The sequence below is a fragment of the Myiozetetes cayanensis genome, unplaced genomic scaffold (assembly GCF_022539395.1).
Source record: "Myiozetetes cayanensis isolate MyiCay16 unplaced genomic scaffold, myiCay2020 scf7, whole genome shotgun sequence".
Classification (NCBI taxonomy): domain Eukaryota; kingdom Metazoa; phylum Chordata; class Aves; order Passeriformes; family Tyrannidae; genus Myiozetetes; species Myiozetetes cayanensis.
The window spans coordinates 17,161,051-17,179,634 of record NW_026087964.1 but is presented as its reverse complement, the minus strand read 5'-3'; the positions used below and the strand labels follow the sequence as shown (position 1 = coordinate 17,179,634).

Genomic DNA, 18,584 nt, shown 5'->3' with positions numbered 1-18,584 from the left:
TTCCCAGTGCTGTTTGAGCCTCTCGGGTTTTGTAATGGTGTTCTTCCTATTATCATGATTTGAATGTGTCTTTTCAGCGTGCTTAGGGGTTTCCTAGGAGAAAAAAAAAAAAAAAAAAATCCCTCGGAGAAGATGATCAGGATGGGGGCAGGAGGGTTAGTAGAGTAAATACATGTAAGAAGTAACAGATTTATTTCTGAACAGAGACTTGCTGCTTGGCTGATAGCTAAAATGTAGCGTCACCTACCTGGGTAAGCGGGAAATAAACTTTAATGTTAAAGCTCTCTGCTCAACTTTGCTTATTCTGCCGTCCCTAGTTCGCGTCTCCTTTTGACTTTGTGCCATTTAACCGCCTACGGCTTTTGTGTGTCCCCCTACCCTTGGTGATGCCTGGCTCCTGTACCTGTCCTCTCCGCTCGGATCCCGGAGGTAGAAGGGAGACTCCGGGAGCAGGCGAACATAGGGCAGCCAGTGGGGAGAATCGGCGTGTGCGGGGGTGTCTGTGTGTGTATGTGTGTGTCTGCGGGTGTGTGCATGTGTGTGTGCCTGTGTGTGTGTGTCCGTGCGTGCGCGCAGCGAGGGGGAAGCAAGAATCCAGCTGCTCTTTCTCCCTCTGTGAACACATGTGGGAAAACAAGTTGTTGCGGGTTCTGTGTGTGCGTGTGTACATTCCTCTTTATGAGTGGCTGTTTTGAATAAAAATGCACGCAGATGAATATAGTGAAATGCTTTTCTTTCATCGCGATGGCATATTTGAGTGAAAAGCGGCCGTATATGTTGAGGCGGTTCAAAGCAACGGTCACAGCGTGTCTTTGTCATTTGGGGCAGTGAGTGACTGTAGGCGGGAGTGAAGGTTGTCACCTCTTTCCTTGGGGAGTCCAGAGGCACAGAGAGGCAGAGCCGCGCAGTATGGAGTCGGCGATAGGGAGGGAAGGACTGCTCCCCTCTCCGGAGGGCTGCAGAGCTACTCCTCCGGCGTCTCCTCCGGCCCTGGCACCGGCCCCGGCACTATCCCTGCCTCGCCAGAACACGAAAACACTCCCCCGCCGATGCTGGAGACACCCGGCTTTCTATCTGCAGCATCAGCGAGAAAGCCCTGCTCGGCGCAGGCTCAGTGCTCACCGCCGCAGTCCCGGACGGAGGAGGGGGGCTCGGGAACGCAGCATCTTCGCAGCGGGTTAAGTAGGATTAATACCAAATCCCTATTATATTTGCCAAGCAACTTGAATTTATCAAAATTCCCCCTCGTTGTTCTGGAGCTCCAAGAGGAGGAAATTTTGCTCACAGAGTAAAAGCCGGGCATGCCAGTACGTAGAAATACCAGCATACTGCATTACACTGGCTCCCTGCACTGGCAATACAATTGCGAGCCGCTGCTCCCGCTGTTCCCTTCCCTTTGTGTTTTTAAACGCAGCCAGGAAACTTAATGTATTCGCCAGGGGAGGAGCGGAATGAGAGCGTTTTTAACCTCCCTGCCATAAACTTTAATCGGATTCCGGGCTGTTGCACGGCATGGACGCTCGCCTCTTGCTTGCGTCTTCTTCCCCGTTGTCTCCCATGTCTACTTTTACTACGGTCTGTTCTGCGAGAGCCTCTTTCAAGCGAATGAGTGATTTCTTTCTCTTGCCATGTGCAACTGCTCCCCCTTCTTTTCCTACCCTCGCTGGCCTCTCTTACACACACTGTGCCTTTCACACGCGGTCTGCACCCCCAACCCCCCTCCCTTTCTTTCTTTTTTTTTGCAGTGTCTTCACATGCAATCTCTCTCTGAATATGCAATGTCTTTCCTGCTCGGGAGTGCTGCGTCCTTCACAGTGGATTGGTTCCTCTTTCGGAGCAGAGGTAACGGCCCCCCCCCTTTTCTATCATCCCCCCTTCCTCCCTCGCCTCCTCCCCTCCTCCCCCAGGGCAGGCGGCCGGCGTGGGAAATGGGCCCGACGTGCGCTGCATGGTGGATGGCCGCGCTGCTCCCGGTCCACGTGCCCCGGCTGCCGGGGGGAGGACGGGGCTGTGCTGGCTGTGTGTCCCCCGCACACCCCCCCTCCGCAGCACACTCGTTCGTGCGGGGAGAGAGTGGAATCACCCCCGCCCCCTCTCTCTGCCTCCCCGGCACCGTAGACTCCTGGTCCCGCGGCCCGTGCGCCCACGGCTTCCGGGGTGTCGGTAGGAACAAGCCCAGCCGTTTCAGGAGAAGGAGGTTTGTCGCTCTCAGGCAAATCTGTTGCGCAGTGTGACTCCCCCCCTCTTCCTGGCTGCCCCCCTCCCCGATGCACACAGACGCCCACACGCGCTCAGACGCGACACAGCATTTGTCCTCCTGATCGGGTGAGATCAAGTAGGGAGAGGGATCACAAATGTAATCGTCTGTAATAAATAAAATATCCCGAGATGCTGGTGATATACAGAGGGGAAATAGGAGCTTGTGTCCTTAAAGGGAACATCTGATAAGGCCACCGAAGTGGCATCTTGCGTGTGGGAAGGAATCCGTCTTGCTGACAATCGCAGCCGGCTGTACGTGGGGAAATCCTAAAGCAGCCTGTGAGCTTCCCCGGCTCTTTTCATCCCCCCCAAGCTCCCGATCCTCGGCAGCGGGGCTTTGTTGTCGTTGTTGTAGTTGTTGATTGGAAACACAGGGGTCATCGCTAAAATATGCAGATGTAATTAATGTCTGCTTTATCTGCATGTCTTGGCTGCGCCCGGCTTCTGTCGTCGGCAGCCGAACTCGCGTCCACACTTGGCGCTTTCACCCCACGATGATTTCGTTTTCGCAGTTTAGGAATTTCGGTGACTCTCACTGGAAAATTACTTCTGGGATCCCTGGTTAAAACCAGACAGACTGCTTAACGCATCCATACCTCTCTATATGTTAACAAATGCATATTACTTATTACTATTTGCATGCACACAAAGGAAAAAGAAGCTCCAGAAGGTTAAAAAATCGGGTTGGCTTGAAAGTAACATATTCATAATAATACGTGGAAAAGGTTAAATACAGTAAACATGACAGCAAATTCGAAAGCAGGGTAAAAGCAAGGACAGAACCCCCACATGCAGCCGTTAAAGCCATTGGACGGAAAGGAGAAACTAACTCAAGAACTCCACCAAGGGACAAACAGCTGAAATGACAACACAGCAGCACGGAGCCCGCGGTGACCTCTCATCTCTCTAAAGTGTCTTGCTGATCTGGTACAATTCTGTTGTGACCTCTTCACTCCCTTTCTTACCACAACCGCCCTCTGTCCGCCTCAGAGCTGCCTTAGTTCCTTGCAGTGAATATACTGGGAGGCCGGCTGAGTTACAGGGAGTATTGACACTTGGCCAGTGTCTTTCACAGCTTTGAAAACATGCTTGCTGTGTAGTAGCATGTAATAGGCAGCACTGATTAAATTATTCATTGCAGCAACAGCCTTTCTGATGGACGTTAAAACTTAAGAGTTTAAATAAGGAAACCACAGATTCACTTTTAAGCAGATAAAACCCACATCTGTGCTTATTTAACTGAATGCTGGCTAAGCATGAAACCAGTTCCTTTGTTTAAATCCTATCTCTTTTACTCTCTTTCAGAATTTTGAGCTAGATAATACACCATAAAAGTTACTGACAGAGCAGAATTAATCTGTGTTGGATAACAGTGGTTAAATCTCACATGATTATAATTGCTCATTCTTAAAGTCGTATCTGAGGTCTGTTCAAAATGAAAGGTTCTTGGATAGGCATGATTTCATCAGCATTTCTGATTTCTCACATTTATAAAGAATTATAATAATATTTAACCAAAGGGGTAGTGATTCTGTTTACTAAGATTTTTGCCGTGTATATATATTTCTTACAAATCACGATTAATAACTTTGAGGTTTTCTCTTTCTTCCATTTGTTCTTGACATTATTCTATAGAATTTGTTATGAAAGGTCTTTTTCAGACTGTTTTTTTTCCCCAGATGTCGACAAAAAAATCTAACTATTCAAAATCATGCAGAAATGACAGACAGAATATGCTTAAAATCAGAAGGAAAAATTAATGAAAGGTCTTAAAAAAAGCATATGAATTTTTATGAGGGGAGGCAGATTTTTGCTAGATTTATGCTTCATATGCAACTATTGACTTTCCTGGATTTGCAGGGTTATAAAGGAGTGCTGTACCCAGCCCCATTATTTTATAGATTTATTTTTAAATAAAATACTGTTCAGTTTCCCTAAATGCAAAGTAAAGTGTAGAAAAAATTAGAGTTTGCATGAATTCCTATAAAAATATAGAGAAATTATGAATAATTACTAGGTATTTTACATAAACAGATACAATGGATAGGCATGGGAGGGGAGGCATTCAGAGGAGATAATTAAAGCTGGATTTAATTTAAATGAAATGTATAAGAAGCAGGTAGCACTGACAAAGAGAGAAAAATGTGTTCATTGTCACTGAAAATATTAAATGGGTATAGTTGATATGCATATGGATTCACTAGCAGAGAACACCAGTTACTTTGGGAAATAATGTAGGTCTTTTTTTTTTTTAATCCATAATGCTTCCAAGGTGGATCTCAGTAGTGAGCACACTGAAGGTCCTAAAGTGCTTTGTAAATTATTCCTGTGAGATAAAAGGAAGTGCAATGACCTGCTCAGTCACCTAGGAAAGCCAGTAACAAATGGCTCTTTCCAGATTATGTTAGTCAGATCACAGTTTTGCACTTCCGTATTTTTTTAATAAATATTCTGGATTCACCTCATGATTTGTCTTTGCATATGTGGCAATCATTTCTGCTTGATTTGGTGGACTGGTGGAAAGTCAAAGAAGCTCATTCTGAAGAGAGTATAAAACAAGTTTGTGTTCCAGAGAACTCCATATACAAAGAAATGTGTCATGAAATTTGATGAATAGCAGTAAAATATACTAAACTGTTACAGATATATTGAAATACAGTTATTTTCAAGCTCAGGCTCCCACTTACTTCTGTCAGATATGCTTTATGTACTGAACTGAGTACACAGACTTCGTAAAACCATTTTGCCTTTACAACTCTTGAAGACTTCTCAACATAATTTTTCAGTTCTATGCTCTACGCTTTTTTTTTATTTATTTGTTTTAGGGTGCTAAAAATATTTTTTCTGCAAATTACAGTTTTCTTCATTTTTAAATGAAAATCACCGGATCATAAAATATTTTGTTCAATATTCCTAGTTCATCCTGTGCAACTTTAATTTATTTTTATTATAATTCAGGAGAGTATAAAAGATCTGGCACATCTTCATGAATCTACTGTATCAGCTGCCTGTTGAGCAGAAGAGAAAATATCCAAGCAAGATGGCAACTCTGCTGAGTTCTGAAGAAGAACCTTTGATATCGTAATTCAAACACTGTTATGGATAATTGAATTCTGTGATGCTCTATACCTTTGTGTATGTTAATACCAATATATGTTATTGACTATACCTAAAACAAAATTTATAAATCTACATATATAAATACTTACTTATTTGAGAGCTTTAATGTTTCTGTCTACTTTATCAAAAACAATTACTGATCTCTGGCTGAAATAAGAGTCATATAAATACACAGTTATTCTAAATGAAGGAAATAAATATGGTGGCAAAGGAAGTCATTTAGAATAGGACCAAGCTGTTGGTTGCTTATTGGACAGGCTATTTGGCTTTGTTCTGCAATGATTAAAAGTGCTTCACTAGGTATTTTATAATGTTAAAACTTGCCATTTCTTTTCATATGAAAAGTGCAACATTAGAATCCTTAGAGATTGTATTGCTATAAGCCTTATTTAGCTGTACAGTGCAGAAGCAGACAATGTTTTTCTTTAATCCATTGTTTGACTCTATCGAGGGCATGACTATTCACTGAAAAAAAGGAAGGGCTATTAACCTGCCACCATCTGCTGTTAATGGTGAGCAAAAGAAAGTGTGCAGAGATGGAGTCCCTTGCACATTTCCCTGAACTAGATTAAAACATAAACATATATACCCACGTGTGTACTGCACAGGTCTTTGGCATTTAGCCAAAATGAGAATTAGAGGCTGGATAAGACCCTGGTTATATCACTCTAAAACAGGATGCTTTAATCATCAATAGAAGTAGCTAAATACATTTTAGGCTGTAAAACACTGACCTATATGGTGGTACTGATCAGCTGGTCCTCTGATCAGCTTTGCTTCTGAAATGTTTTATGTTGCTACCTTAATTCTCCAAAATAAGAGTGAAGGATCTGTAGCCACCCTTTCTGTGGGGAAGTTTACATAGCCTGGCTTTGAAATAATTTGTTCACCTGCTGCCTCACTTGCACTTTTTCCCATGCACAGAGAGCCATAGTTTTATGTCTGCTTTAGCTGTTTTGCAAAGTTTCTTCTCATAATTACATTTTCAGCTTCCTTTATAAGAGTAATAAGTACTGTACAGAGGGGGGTTTTATGACCTACAATATATCTAGAGGAAGAGAGGTACTGATAAGTTTCCACATATTTCATCTTCTGATAGAAGCCTGACATATCTTCCAGTTCATTCATTCTGTGAGATGATTAAAAAGTTGCTCTTCAACAAACTAAACCTCATCCAGGGCTCAGCAGGAAATAACTGCAATCTAAGCACATTAAAGAACAGACAGGGCAAACCAAAGTATACCTCTTTCTTTCCCTCTTAACATCATGGGGAAAAGAGAAAAGCAGTCTAATATTGTGATAAAACTGCAAGCCTGCAGCAGCTGGTTGATGGGTAAGGATATAGAACCTAATCCAAAGCATACAGAACTCAATGGAAGCACTTTGACTAAATAAGCTTTGCATTAGGCACCTAGTGAGTGAATGATGTTTAAAGCATTCATGTAGATCTTAAGCAGATGAGTGAAGAAGAAAATGATGTGCGTTTGAATCAAAATAAATTCCATTAAACCACTGGGTGTAAATGTTATTTTGCCTGACCTCAGAGATCATGTTTATGACTCAGAATAAACTGACATTCTTCAGTGCTGAGTCCTGTCCTCCACTAGTGCAAGCACTCATGTTGCATAAAAAGAAGCATGTTGCATATTTTTGAAATATATCTTTATATATATGTAAAGTTCTTATGTTGATACTAATCTCAAGGTTCAATACATTATAAACACCTGCAGGCTCTTTTTATCCATACATGTGTTTAGTGAGGGCATTTCTCTCATCTTAGGGGTTTTTTTTGCAGAATAATGCAAGATTTTTCAATTTCCTTTCATGAGTTAAGTTCTACATTCCTGACATCATGCTGATAAACTTCCCTTTCACCTCTACTCCGTTTTTAATGACATTTTCAGTGAATCTTTGGTTAATATGGAGGACAGAAATTGTTCTACCTCATGAGGTAGTGTTAAATACCACTTTCTTTAATCCAGAAATATCTTTCTTAATACTCCCTATTAGCATTTTTCATAACTACATCATGTTTTGGTGGCTGATAGTCCTTCTCAAGTAGATTGGCTGCATCTTTATTTTCAGCTGATGAATTCACAGTTTAAAGCTGAAAATATAGTTACATTGCTCTTTTGTACTATTAAGTTTAATCTCATTTCTGTTATAGAAGTCATCAAGGTCATCTGATTCTTCCTATATGTTTTTATCATTTCATGGTTCTCAGACTTGCTTTACCAACAAATTTCAGCAACATGCTCCAAGGTTTTGTGATCTGGGTTTTAATTTAAATATCAAAAAGATCTATGGCAAGACAGCCCATGAAGAACCCATCTGATGATGCAAACACCTAACACAGTCTGTTGTCCTCTCTCGATTAGTTCTTTATCTTCTCAGTCTTAAGTAATTCTTTTCATATCAGATAGTGTCAAAAACTGTTTTGAAATCCAGATAGGTGAGATCTTCTTTTGCTTTCCTTAGAAGATAAATTATTAAAGAAAGGTGTTGATAAAAGGTATTATATACTCTTTGAAATATTTGGATAGATTTTATTAAGTTTGCTTTGTACTTCTGTGTACTCTGTACTTCTGTACTTGTATGAAGAATAGTTCCCCTGTATTTGGCACTGGTGAGGCTGCATGTTGAGTGCTGTGTCCAGTTCTGGGCTCCTCAGTAAAAGAAAGACACTGAGGTGCAGGAGTGAGTCCTGAGAAGGGCAACGAAGCTGGTGAAGGGTCTAGAGAGTAAGTCACATGAGGAGCGGCTGAGGAAGCTGGGGTTGTTTAGCCTGCAGAAAAGGAGGCTCAGAGGTGACCTTATTGCTCTCTACAACTACATGAAAGAAGGTTGTAGGAAGGTAGGGGTCAGCCTCTTCTTCCAGGTAACTAGTGACAAGACAAGAGCACATAGACTCAAGCTGCACCAGGGGAGGTTCAGGTTGGACATCAGAAATAATTTCTTCACGGAAAGTTTTGTTAAAAATTGGAATGGACTACCCAGGAAGGTAGTGGAGTAACCATCCCTGGAGGTGTTCAAGAAACAACTGGATGTGACATTTAGTGCCGTGGTCTAGTTGACAAGGTGGCAATCAGTCAAAGGCTGGACTTTATGATCTCAGAGATCTTTTCCAACCTAAATGATTCTGTAATTCTGTGCTATTACTCATTTTTTTGCTTCAGAATTCATCTTAATGCTTTACATTCTAAAATCATCTAAAAAAGCATATTGAAACATCTATTTATTTCTTCTCTTCTGTTTCCTTTTCAAATGTAGGCAGGCCATTTGCTATTTTCTATAAATGATCATCCTGACATACTTACTAAAAATCCTTGTTCTAGACTCTTTAGACATATATATTAATTTCTTCAGGATTCTGCAGTGAAAGTTAGGTAGACTCTTGCTTTGAATATTTTCTAGTGTTTGAATTAATTTCATTTAAGATGTGCTCTTCTTCTGTAACTTTGTTTTCATTGATCACTTTCCTCATTTCAGTATTGCAATCCTTGTTGAAACCTGAAACACTGTTTAAGTTATTTGGGTATTTCCAGGTAAATAATTAGAATTTTACTGATCTAGCATGTTCTGCAAAAGTGAAGCCATTGCTTAGCAATTTTTTTAATAAGACTTGAAGGTTTACATATGACACTTCATTAAAGAGTACAAGGACTTACACTATTTACACTATTTACATATTCTGCTATTTTACCACTGCATGTCTGCATGTCTTTCTTGTCTACATATTGCCTACATATCATCTACATTAGTATCTGCAAATTCATTAATTTACATATCTGAATGCTTTATATGAAAAGAAGGGGAATGAAAGTGAAGATAAGTAGATCATTGCAGAGCAAAAGAAGCTATATTTGACCAAAAGGAATTTAGAACTTTCAAAGAGTTGAATAATGTACAGGTAGAAAACAGGTTGAAGAAACTGAAAACATGCATGGGTTTTGTATTTTACAAGACCAGAGCTATCCAGAATGTCAAAGGTCAATCCAAATTATGAGAGACACTACCAGTTGCCAGATGTTGTCAAGCTGAATATACAGAGAGTGTATATACATATATATGAATATATAAAGTCCTTGATGAACAAAAAAAATCCAAAAACTAGAATAAATCATTCCATGAAGATTCTTCTATCAAATACTTTGGAGAAGTTTAGAGAAATAGATGAGAACAAGAAGACTAGAAATAGAATAGGTAAAGTTTTTTTTAATTATGTGAAAAAATACAATGAAAATTTTATAAGGGAGAAAGGAGAAAGAACAGATTTCAGAAAACTGATGGCATTCCAATTTTAATTTTAAAACTATGCATTAACACAGCTGGGTGAAGCTACTTCTTAACTAAGTTATTAGGCTTTTATTTATTAACTTTTATTTTTCTTTTAAAAACATTTTGGCATTTTTGTACTAAACTTCCATTTTTTTTACCTCATGGGAGACTCCATGACTCATAGTGTAATTTAAAGAGGATATATTTAATTTACTTCAGTTCCAAGAAGTTCATGAACACAAAGCAATGAGAAGAAAACTTTTTTAGTTTCATCTTATGTGTCATTCGTGGAAGAAGTTATTGACTTAAGTTGGTATTATTACTCCTCTGAAAGTTATAAGTAAGAATGATAACTATTATGATTTCATGACACTTCAAATAATATATCCCTTTTTTTGGTTGCTTATTAGTTTACTGAACTTTAGTATATAACTTCTTTCCAAGTCTGAAGCTATATTTAAATTTTTGAAAAAGACTGATTCAGTGATATCTGATAATGACACTCATGATGAAATTTATAGACAAGCTTATTTAAATTTTTTCAGCACTTTTATACATTTCACTATGAACTTGAGCTTTTAAGAGGTTAACTTTTGGGAGTTTTTGTCTTATGATTAAAATCTATCCACCCAAGTTTGTTCAAATAGCAACACACTAAAACACTGCATTTTACGTAAGTAAAACTTTACATTTTTTAGATAATAAATTCCACAAATATTTTATTCACATTTTGTGTAGCCCAACATGTGGTTAACTAATACTTTTTGACAATTTCAGCTCTTTGCCCAGAAACTACAATACTCCAACATTATGTGACCTCTCTTTTGGGACATAACAATGCGAAGCAGGAAGTGCCATGTTTGAACACAGAGGGATGGAAGTTAGATCTGAAGAGAGAGAAGAGGATGAATAAGGGTTATTGACTGGTCTAGGTATCAATGAAGTAAAAAAAAAACCCTGTGAAATATACTATAAAATTATCCCACTTACGCTCTTTCTAAACAGTGATAACATTTAGTTGTTTTTCAAATCACAGCAGCTTACTTGGAAGATAAAAAGGATATGGTCCTGATGACCAGCCATGTAAGTATCATTAATACAGCATATGATTAAACTTTTGTTGTGTTTTCAGTTTGTTTGTTTGGGTTTTCACTGGGAAATGGTCTAGCAAAAAAGAGTAATATAAACCCCTCCAAACTAATATCAAGAACACTGCTTATGTTGCCAAATATGAAAACTATACACAATATAACAGAAGTTAGAAAAAAAATTAGAATAATGCTGTCAGCAGACCCTTAATTCAGTGATTCCAATCTAATTACGTGTTCACATATTCTTTCTCCACTGAATTTCAGTTTGAAATAAAAATAAATTCAACTGAATAAATTAAAATACATAAATATTTTTTAATACATTAATACATATTTTTATGTAATAATTGTGGCAGGATAGGCCCACCCTGAAAAAATCTAAAATCCAATCAAGTTATAAACTGCTGGTGCCAGAGTGTTGTCTTGGTGTTAAATCATGCTAAAACCATGCTGGTCCACCAAACATTGAATACACACCCTGCTTTTGAAGCAGGACTTGACAGGTAAGCTAGTCTGTGGGCTTGTAAATCTGCGACTACTGTCACTTCATAACTATAAAAACCCAGTCTAACTTCCATATGGCAGATTCTTCCACTTACTTCCTCGAAGTGTAGAGCTTTTCCCACGAAGCAAGGAGACTTCATGATTACTCCCCAAAGGTTGAGAGAGAGAGAGAGACCTGCCCCCTCTCTTGTATGGTGAGTTGCATCAACCTCTACTTATTATTTCTTTTACTAGCTTCAATACAATTACTTTAATATCGTTTCTTTGTTACAGTGCACTGTATTACTTTGTTGTACAATGTTCTACTAGTAGATTTTTTAGCTTTTACACTGTGTAGTAAATCTGATTAAGATCTTTCATCTGTTCACCTGTTTGTTAATTTGTCATAATAAATAATTCATTTGTATAAATATATCTGTTTTGCCATCATTAAAACCTGCAGGACAAGGTGATTTAATCATACCTCTATAATTCCTTTAAATTTAAACCATTAACACAGTCTGAGGCTAAGATAGGATTCAGCTGCACCTCAGCCCTTCTCTGAGAAGAGGTTTAGAAAGCAAGGTGCTTTCTGCACCTTGAGACTCACCAGCAAGGCTTTGCTATTTAGTAATTTTGTTTAAGCCTTCCACTCGCCCAGGACAATTATACAGAATAAATGTGTAAGATTAGATTTAATAAGAAAGTTATTTGATTTTAAATTTTTTTCATGTTCAGTATTAGTCTCAAGGCATTACTTACTGCACACTGCTCAAGGAGCATCCTGGACACAGAATTATAAATGGAACTTTTTATGATATATATCACTGCATTATCTAAAAAAATTAAAGCCTTCATTTGATTTGTGAAGAATTGTATTATATCATGGATTATCATGAGTCCATTATTAAAGATGGGAAGGTACTACAGACATGCAGGTCAAAAATAACCACAGATTTAGGATATCTGAGTGTTTAAGGTCCATATTTTTGTGGAGTACTTAGAATCGCATGGCTTTTATATGTGCTACCCAAAACTCTCACTGACATAATATGTGTCTGGAGACACTCACTACTAAACAGTCTCATGATTTCAGGTAAGAACTCACATGAAATCACAGTTAAAATATCTTGTTCTGTGACAATATCGTGGGGGAACTCAATGCTGGAAGTGAGTGCTAGTTTCCAGCTTTAAAATAAAATATTCTAACACTGTGAAACACTGTTTTCTGCCTTGATTTAATTTCAGAGAAGTTCAGTTCTGTACAATGAAGAAAGTAGGGACCTTGAGCGGAAAAAAATCTGACTTTAATGAAGTGACTTTAATGACTATGTCAGACTTCACAAGTACAACTGTGTGTAACCACCAGGTAGATCCCACCTATAGCTTCATTTCATCATTTTCTAACTATGAAATGAACATAAAATTTTTTGACCCAATGATCTCCTTTTAATACAATTATGTGGCATATAATAATTTCCATTGCAGACAGAGGACAGCAAAGATCCCTGTCTATACAAAAGGAAATATGCTGAGGTATAAAATGCTTTGGAGAAGAAGGAACTGGGGTGTGGGGAAGAACTCTTGAATAAGCATAAATGGGAGATGCACAGATGGTAGAAGTTCCCAAATGTTCAATGATTCTCTCTGGGCATCTTTTGCTATGTAAGTGTGATAATATTTGTTAGAAGGCATGATTAAGGCTTTATGGTCTTCACAGATGGAATGTAATTTAGTGGAAGGACTTGAAAGAAAGAAGAGTCAGATATGAAATGTATTCCATGACAGGAATTAGAAAGGGTTGGGTCCATAGAGGCAACATAGATATAACAATAACTAAATATTGTTCTGTAATCCTATCTGTGAAAGAAAAGACCTGAGTTCCCTTCATCCAGGGATATCTCTGCTTTTCTCAATGGAATGTGTAACATAAAACATACTAGCAATTCAGAAAACTTACTTAAAGTCATATTGTCAATTAAGTAGCCTATTAGGCTACTTATTTACACTTCCACTCTTTCAACTCACAGCAAGCCTCCTGTCCACTGTGTATTATATGTCAGGTAGGAAGAAAGCCCCTTGACAATATAGGGCAGTAAACTTCAGAATGGAACTAAGCTTCCATTTCCCTCAACTTCCCTTTGAGGGATATAGAAGAAAGTCATACCAGATAAACTGATTTACCTAGACCCTCTTTCAGAGATTCCTACATAACATATATACATATGCTTGTATGTATATATTAAAAAAAAAAGTATAATATAAAAAATAAATATGCATATGTGTATGTGATAATAGCAAGAAAACACTTGACAAATAGGTACTGCCATGCAAAATTTCATAAACCAAAAGAGTTGTCAATAGGACATCAGAATTGTTTGTCAACCATGTACAGAATATGGTCAATCTTTTCAGATTCACCAGTAGAAAGACTTGGAGTAAATAATTTAGGCTGCTTCTTTTTTTTCCCCTGTTATACATAAATTAAAAGGAGAAATAGTTTTTTAGAAAATAGTTTTGGTTTTAAGAAGCAAGAAGGATTAGATGTCAACTAAATGACTGTAGAAGAATGCAGACGTCATTACTGATCTTCAGTCATGCTGGAAATTTAAGGTCTGAGACTGAGAACAGCCCATGTAATAGCACTCTCTCACCACAGAAGCACTCTCATGAAAACCACCATTCAAGGCTGCTGTCACATCTGACTCGTGGATTCAAAAAAAATGGACTCTGGACCAGAGTGAGGACTAATCAGTCATGAAATACTATTTTAAAAAATAATATTTACTCTTCCTAGAGGGAAAAGAAAGCTGCTAAATATTCACCTCTTGCCTTATAATTACAACAGTAAGATTTCTGTTAATGATTCTTCATTAAGTCTAGTTACAAACTGGAGAGAGACAAAAATATTCCCATGTTGTACTCTTTTTTTTGGACTTGAGATATATTTATGGAAAAAAAAAAAAAAAAAGAACATACCTTTCTAAAACAAAGGACAGATTTTCACTTTAAAGAAGGTTGTCAGGAAGCCAAACTCTCATATTTGATGTTCAAGTATATTGTGCTCAAAATCTCACCTGCTTATAGCCTGTTCTTGGTAAGGTGTTTAGTTTGACTATCTGGCCTCCTTCAGTGTTTTGTTTCCCAGAGCTATCTCTCCCTTACAAAAATATCTGTGCCAATTTAAGGCATTTTGAAGTCAATCGGTTATAAATGTAAGCTTGTACTATGGGACTTCGCTTTAATGTGGTTAATGAATATGTTCCCATGACTTTTAAATGGACTGGTGCCCCAGCACATTTTCAAAATTACACCATTTGAAGACATTTCCACTTATAATGGGGCTTAAATCTTATTTCCTTCAATATCTGCACTCAGTCTATTTTAAGGCTTCTCTGGAAAAAAAAATTATATCTCAGCTGCTGCTCCTGCTCTTAATGCTTTCCTAGTAACAGTAAGTGCAGAAACCAACTGATGCCTCACTCTGATACTCACACAGAAACAATATGCAGACACTGTACTATCCTCCATTCCTGGCTCAAGAGCTCTGTGCTACCATTTCACATTATCTACACACACAGCTGCTGTTCCATGTGTCTGCTAAAGCTTCATGCCTCTCTGTAGTCTGTGAGACTTCACATTTTCCCTGTAGGAACTTAGAGTGAGACTGGTAAAGACTCCCTTAATTGCAAGCTACTGCAGATCCTAATTGGGGAAAAAAAGTGCATCACCTGAAATAGACCTGAAATAATAGTTCAGACACAGTCCTGGATGAGTGGAAGGAGGAAAAATAGAAGGGGCTATAAAGAAGGTGAGAAAAGAGGTGGAAGTTGTACTGTTTGATTGTGTCCTTCACTTGCTGAGTCAGTAGGAGCCAAGAGCTCTGCAGGGGCACATTTAGTCTTCACATTTCTCCATAGAAACCCCATCTGGCCAACTAAATTGCCAGCAATTGAGAAACCATGCAGGAAGCTGTATCCAGCTATTCTCATTCAGTGTGAAGGTTACTGTGTTGTGGAGGTAGTAGAAGAGGAAATAAGGAAAACATTGCAAGACTGTACCTCCCACACACAGTAAATGAAAACATCAAATATGAATTGAATTTGAGGTGTTCACTGCTGTAGTTCTTAGACACATATAGGCAGTCTGAGAAAATATTACTTCTATTTTAGAAAGATCCATCAGGCAAATTTGGGAGGAAAAATCATCATGTAGAAAAAAAGTTCAAGGAAATTCAATCGTCAAATTTTAGGATTTGTATTTGAATTTCACAATCAAAAGCTTTTACTTTTAATCTTTTTATCAGGCTGTTTGAAAGAACTTTCTTGGAGCTCTACTGGGTCTTTGCAAGGATGACTGACTTCAACCTCCATTTAAAAGGCCTAAAAAACCTTTTACATTAGGCCTTCTCTGGGACTATTAAAATGCAGTGTTCATTTAGATGCAAGTACTGAACTAAGATATAAACCAAAGACAAAAAATAAAAACATTGCATAAAAGAGTCCAATAATTTATGTGGGGAAAGCTCCAGAAGAATGCATCAGCTACTGGTTTATGTGCTGTAAAACAGTAGTTGCACTTTAGCCTTTTAGTTTGGTGTTTCCCAATGAGTGAGGCTGCTCTCACTAGAGAAATGTGCTTGCACTATAAAGGTGAGGCACAGAACAGAGTACAATCCAATGAATGTATTAACTTAGGCTCTATGCCCAGACTGGCACTGCCAGCAGTACCAAACTGAAGAAAAAGAAGATGATCAAGTACAGCACTGTGAAAAAAAAGGGAAACGGGGAAAAAGGACAACAGTTTCCAGAAAAGCTTGGTCTCTCTGCTCACAGTAAAATATGTTAAATAAGCCAATATCCCTTGTTGCATAACTTCTTCAGTTCCCTGATGCTAGCTGTAGCTTGGTGTCAGCAGGTTGTGTTACCCTGGTGAGCTGAGTTACTCTCAGGTGACTGGGTCTCTTGATGGTGCTTTATTGATCAAGTCTTCATGTGGTCTACGCAGTTTATAAAGGCATCAGTATTCAGGTTTCAGCATGGAATGAGTGATCATTCAGATTCAAAATTGCCAGTCCTTTGTATTTTATGTGAAGTATTTGAGTTTCAGGAGAACTTAAATTTTAATTTCAGATTAATTTTTTCTTTCACTGATTGAACCTCATTTTCTATAAGCCTTGCAAAGCTTTGACAACTGGGCACAAAAAGTTTCCCAGGAGCAAATTAGCCAGTTGTTTATAAGAACACTTACCACCCCATGAGTTTTCTAAGTCATCGGTTCCCCGCCAAAAAGTCTGAAGATATGTGTCACATCAGCAGTGAAGCAGAGAGCAGAACAGAAACTAATAAACTTCCCTCAAGAATAACAATTTACTTTATTCTATTAATGAGCAGTTGAAGCTAGATATCAATTTTTTCTACTACCTTTCATCTACTAAACTGCTACTTAGGCCATATTTCTATTACTCTCAGTCAATTTTACAATTTTAAAAAGGTGTACATAAAATGTTCCTCTTCTTTTTTTTTTTTCCCCAGAAAAGATAAAGAAATGGCCACTTAACTACATCCTTCCTAGCAATATAGAAATACTGATGAATGCTAAGTCAAGTTACAGTGAATACTGAAGAAAGTGTTACAGAAGCTGACTTGCTGCTAAAAGGAAGCAGAAAAAGTAGATTTATTAGGTTTCTTCTAAATTGTGCTTTATTATGAATAAAATTTTAATACAGAGAGTATTTCTGTAATTCTCTGCAAAGATCATTTATTAAGGCTATATGTCTAAAAAATTACCCCTGGGCCCATAAACTGCAGTACTAATTTTACTAAATTTCTGTCCAGAATTGGTAATGAATACAAATTTAGGTGTATTCAGTCAGTGTGCTTGCAAAAACTGTCTACCAAACCACAATCAACTTAATCAACTAGAATCACTGGCCTTTAAATATTGAGTCTTAATATAGATGTTTTCTTTGTCTTTTTGCAATGTAGTAACTGTGCATATTTAAAAGAGTATTTTGGTCCATTGCACTTTTGGGCTACCTTTTGAAGTATTCAGGACATGTCAGAGTGGACTTTAACAGCCATAATTAGGTTTTCTACTGCTTCCTTCTGCCAATTTAGCACATTACTCTTTCACTGTAAAGATGGCTTTCCACAATCACATCTGTACCATTTCCTTGCAAAACCTTTGGTGGCAGAAGGGGATCAATCACATGACCTTCTAGCAGAGCCTAAACCACAAAAGAGAAGCTTTTCTTTCTTTCCTTGGCATTAGGAGTTTGCATGCTATTCTAGTGAGTCCTGAAGGGACTTCCCTGGGAAAACTAATGCAGACTGACTTTTTCCAAGCCTCCTCTTGCTCACTGAAGGATGGTAGGAGCAAGCTTGTTCTGTGGACTTCAATTCTATTCCTATTTCATCAACAGATGGCAGTAGAAAACTCCCTACTTACCTATCATAAGACCAAAGGCCTTACAAATGACCCTAATAATGTCAAAGGAAGAAAAACCATCCAAACTATGGTGGCATAAGTCTTATATATAATGTGCTCTAAACTTTTCAGAGCACTGCAAAGTCTTCTAAGGATTAATTTTGTGCTGAGCCTGAATGACCAGAACCAGCTATTGCTTTTGGAATTACTATCTTTCCTGTTACCTTCTTCTGTTTTTAAAGGATTCTTTTGTAGTTGTACTTTATTTTTCTAGTTGTGAAAAAATATTTGGAATGTAGATTATAGCCAATAATTTGCTTTCCCCACAGATAGATTGCTGTGATGAAAAGTCAGCTCTCTTATCTCGGTAGACTTTTTCAAATGTTATCATTAGAGTGACAGAACAAGTAATTTAGTCAGTAAGTTTTTGAGACATGCCTCACTAGATTTTGTCATTTCATTAATTCCTCCCCCTTTAAATCAAGTAGATGGTATAATAAACTTTTTGGATTCTTTATATAGATCAAAACATTAAGATGCATGGAATATACAGTAGTTTCTTATTCCATTTTTTAAAAGATGCTGATATCTTGGCATTGCCAATCAAAGAAAAAAGATTACCATAAAAATTTCTTAGAGGCATTTTCTTGTGTAAAGTATAATAGTGGGTGTCTAATATAGGAAAACTCATAATATATAATTCTCTTTTAGCCTCAAGGCACCATGAATAAGGCCTAGAGTTCCTGATTTCTATTTCCACCTCTTTCATTAACTTGCCTTAAAAATTCTTTGTAGCTCACAATATTCCAGCATGTTTCTTATGGTGAAAGAAACTGATTTCAAAGGGAAGGAAGAAAGGGAGAAGAAATATCTCTTTCAGGCTCTGCTGGAGGGAGTGGCTTACTCTTCTAAACATAATGGAAA

General features: G+C 38.0%; 1 long non-coding RNA gene across 9 annotated transcripts in view; it reads left to right on the top strand.

Moving 5' to 3' along the window:
- LOC126652103 (uncharacterized) overlaps window positions 1–18,584 on the top strand; it is a 34,220-nt gene that overhangs the window by 436 nt on the left and 15,200 nt on the right. For 3 of the 9 annotated variants that reach the window (XR_007631878.1, XR_007631877.1, XR_007631875.1), the window contains exons 1-3: window positions 769–1,182; window positions 1,746–1,842; window positions 5,218–11,446. This is a non-coding gene — a long non-coding RNA (uncharacterized LOC126652103). The other 6 variants (XR_007631882.1, XR_007631879.1, XR_007631881.1 and 3 more) reach the window with 6 other exon arrangements.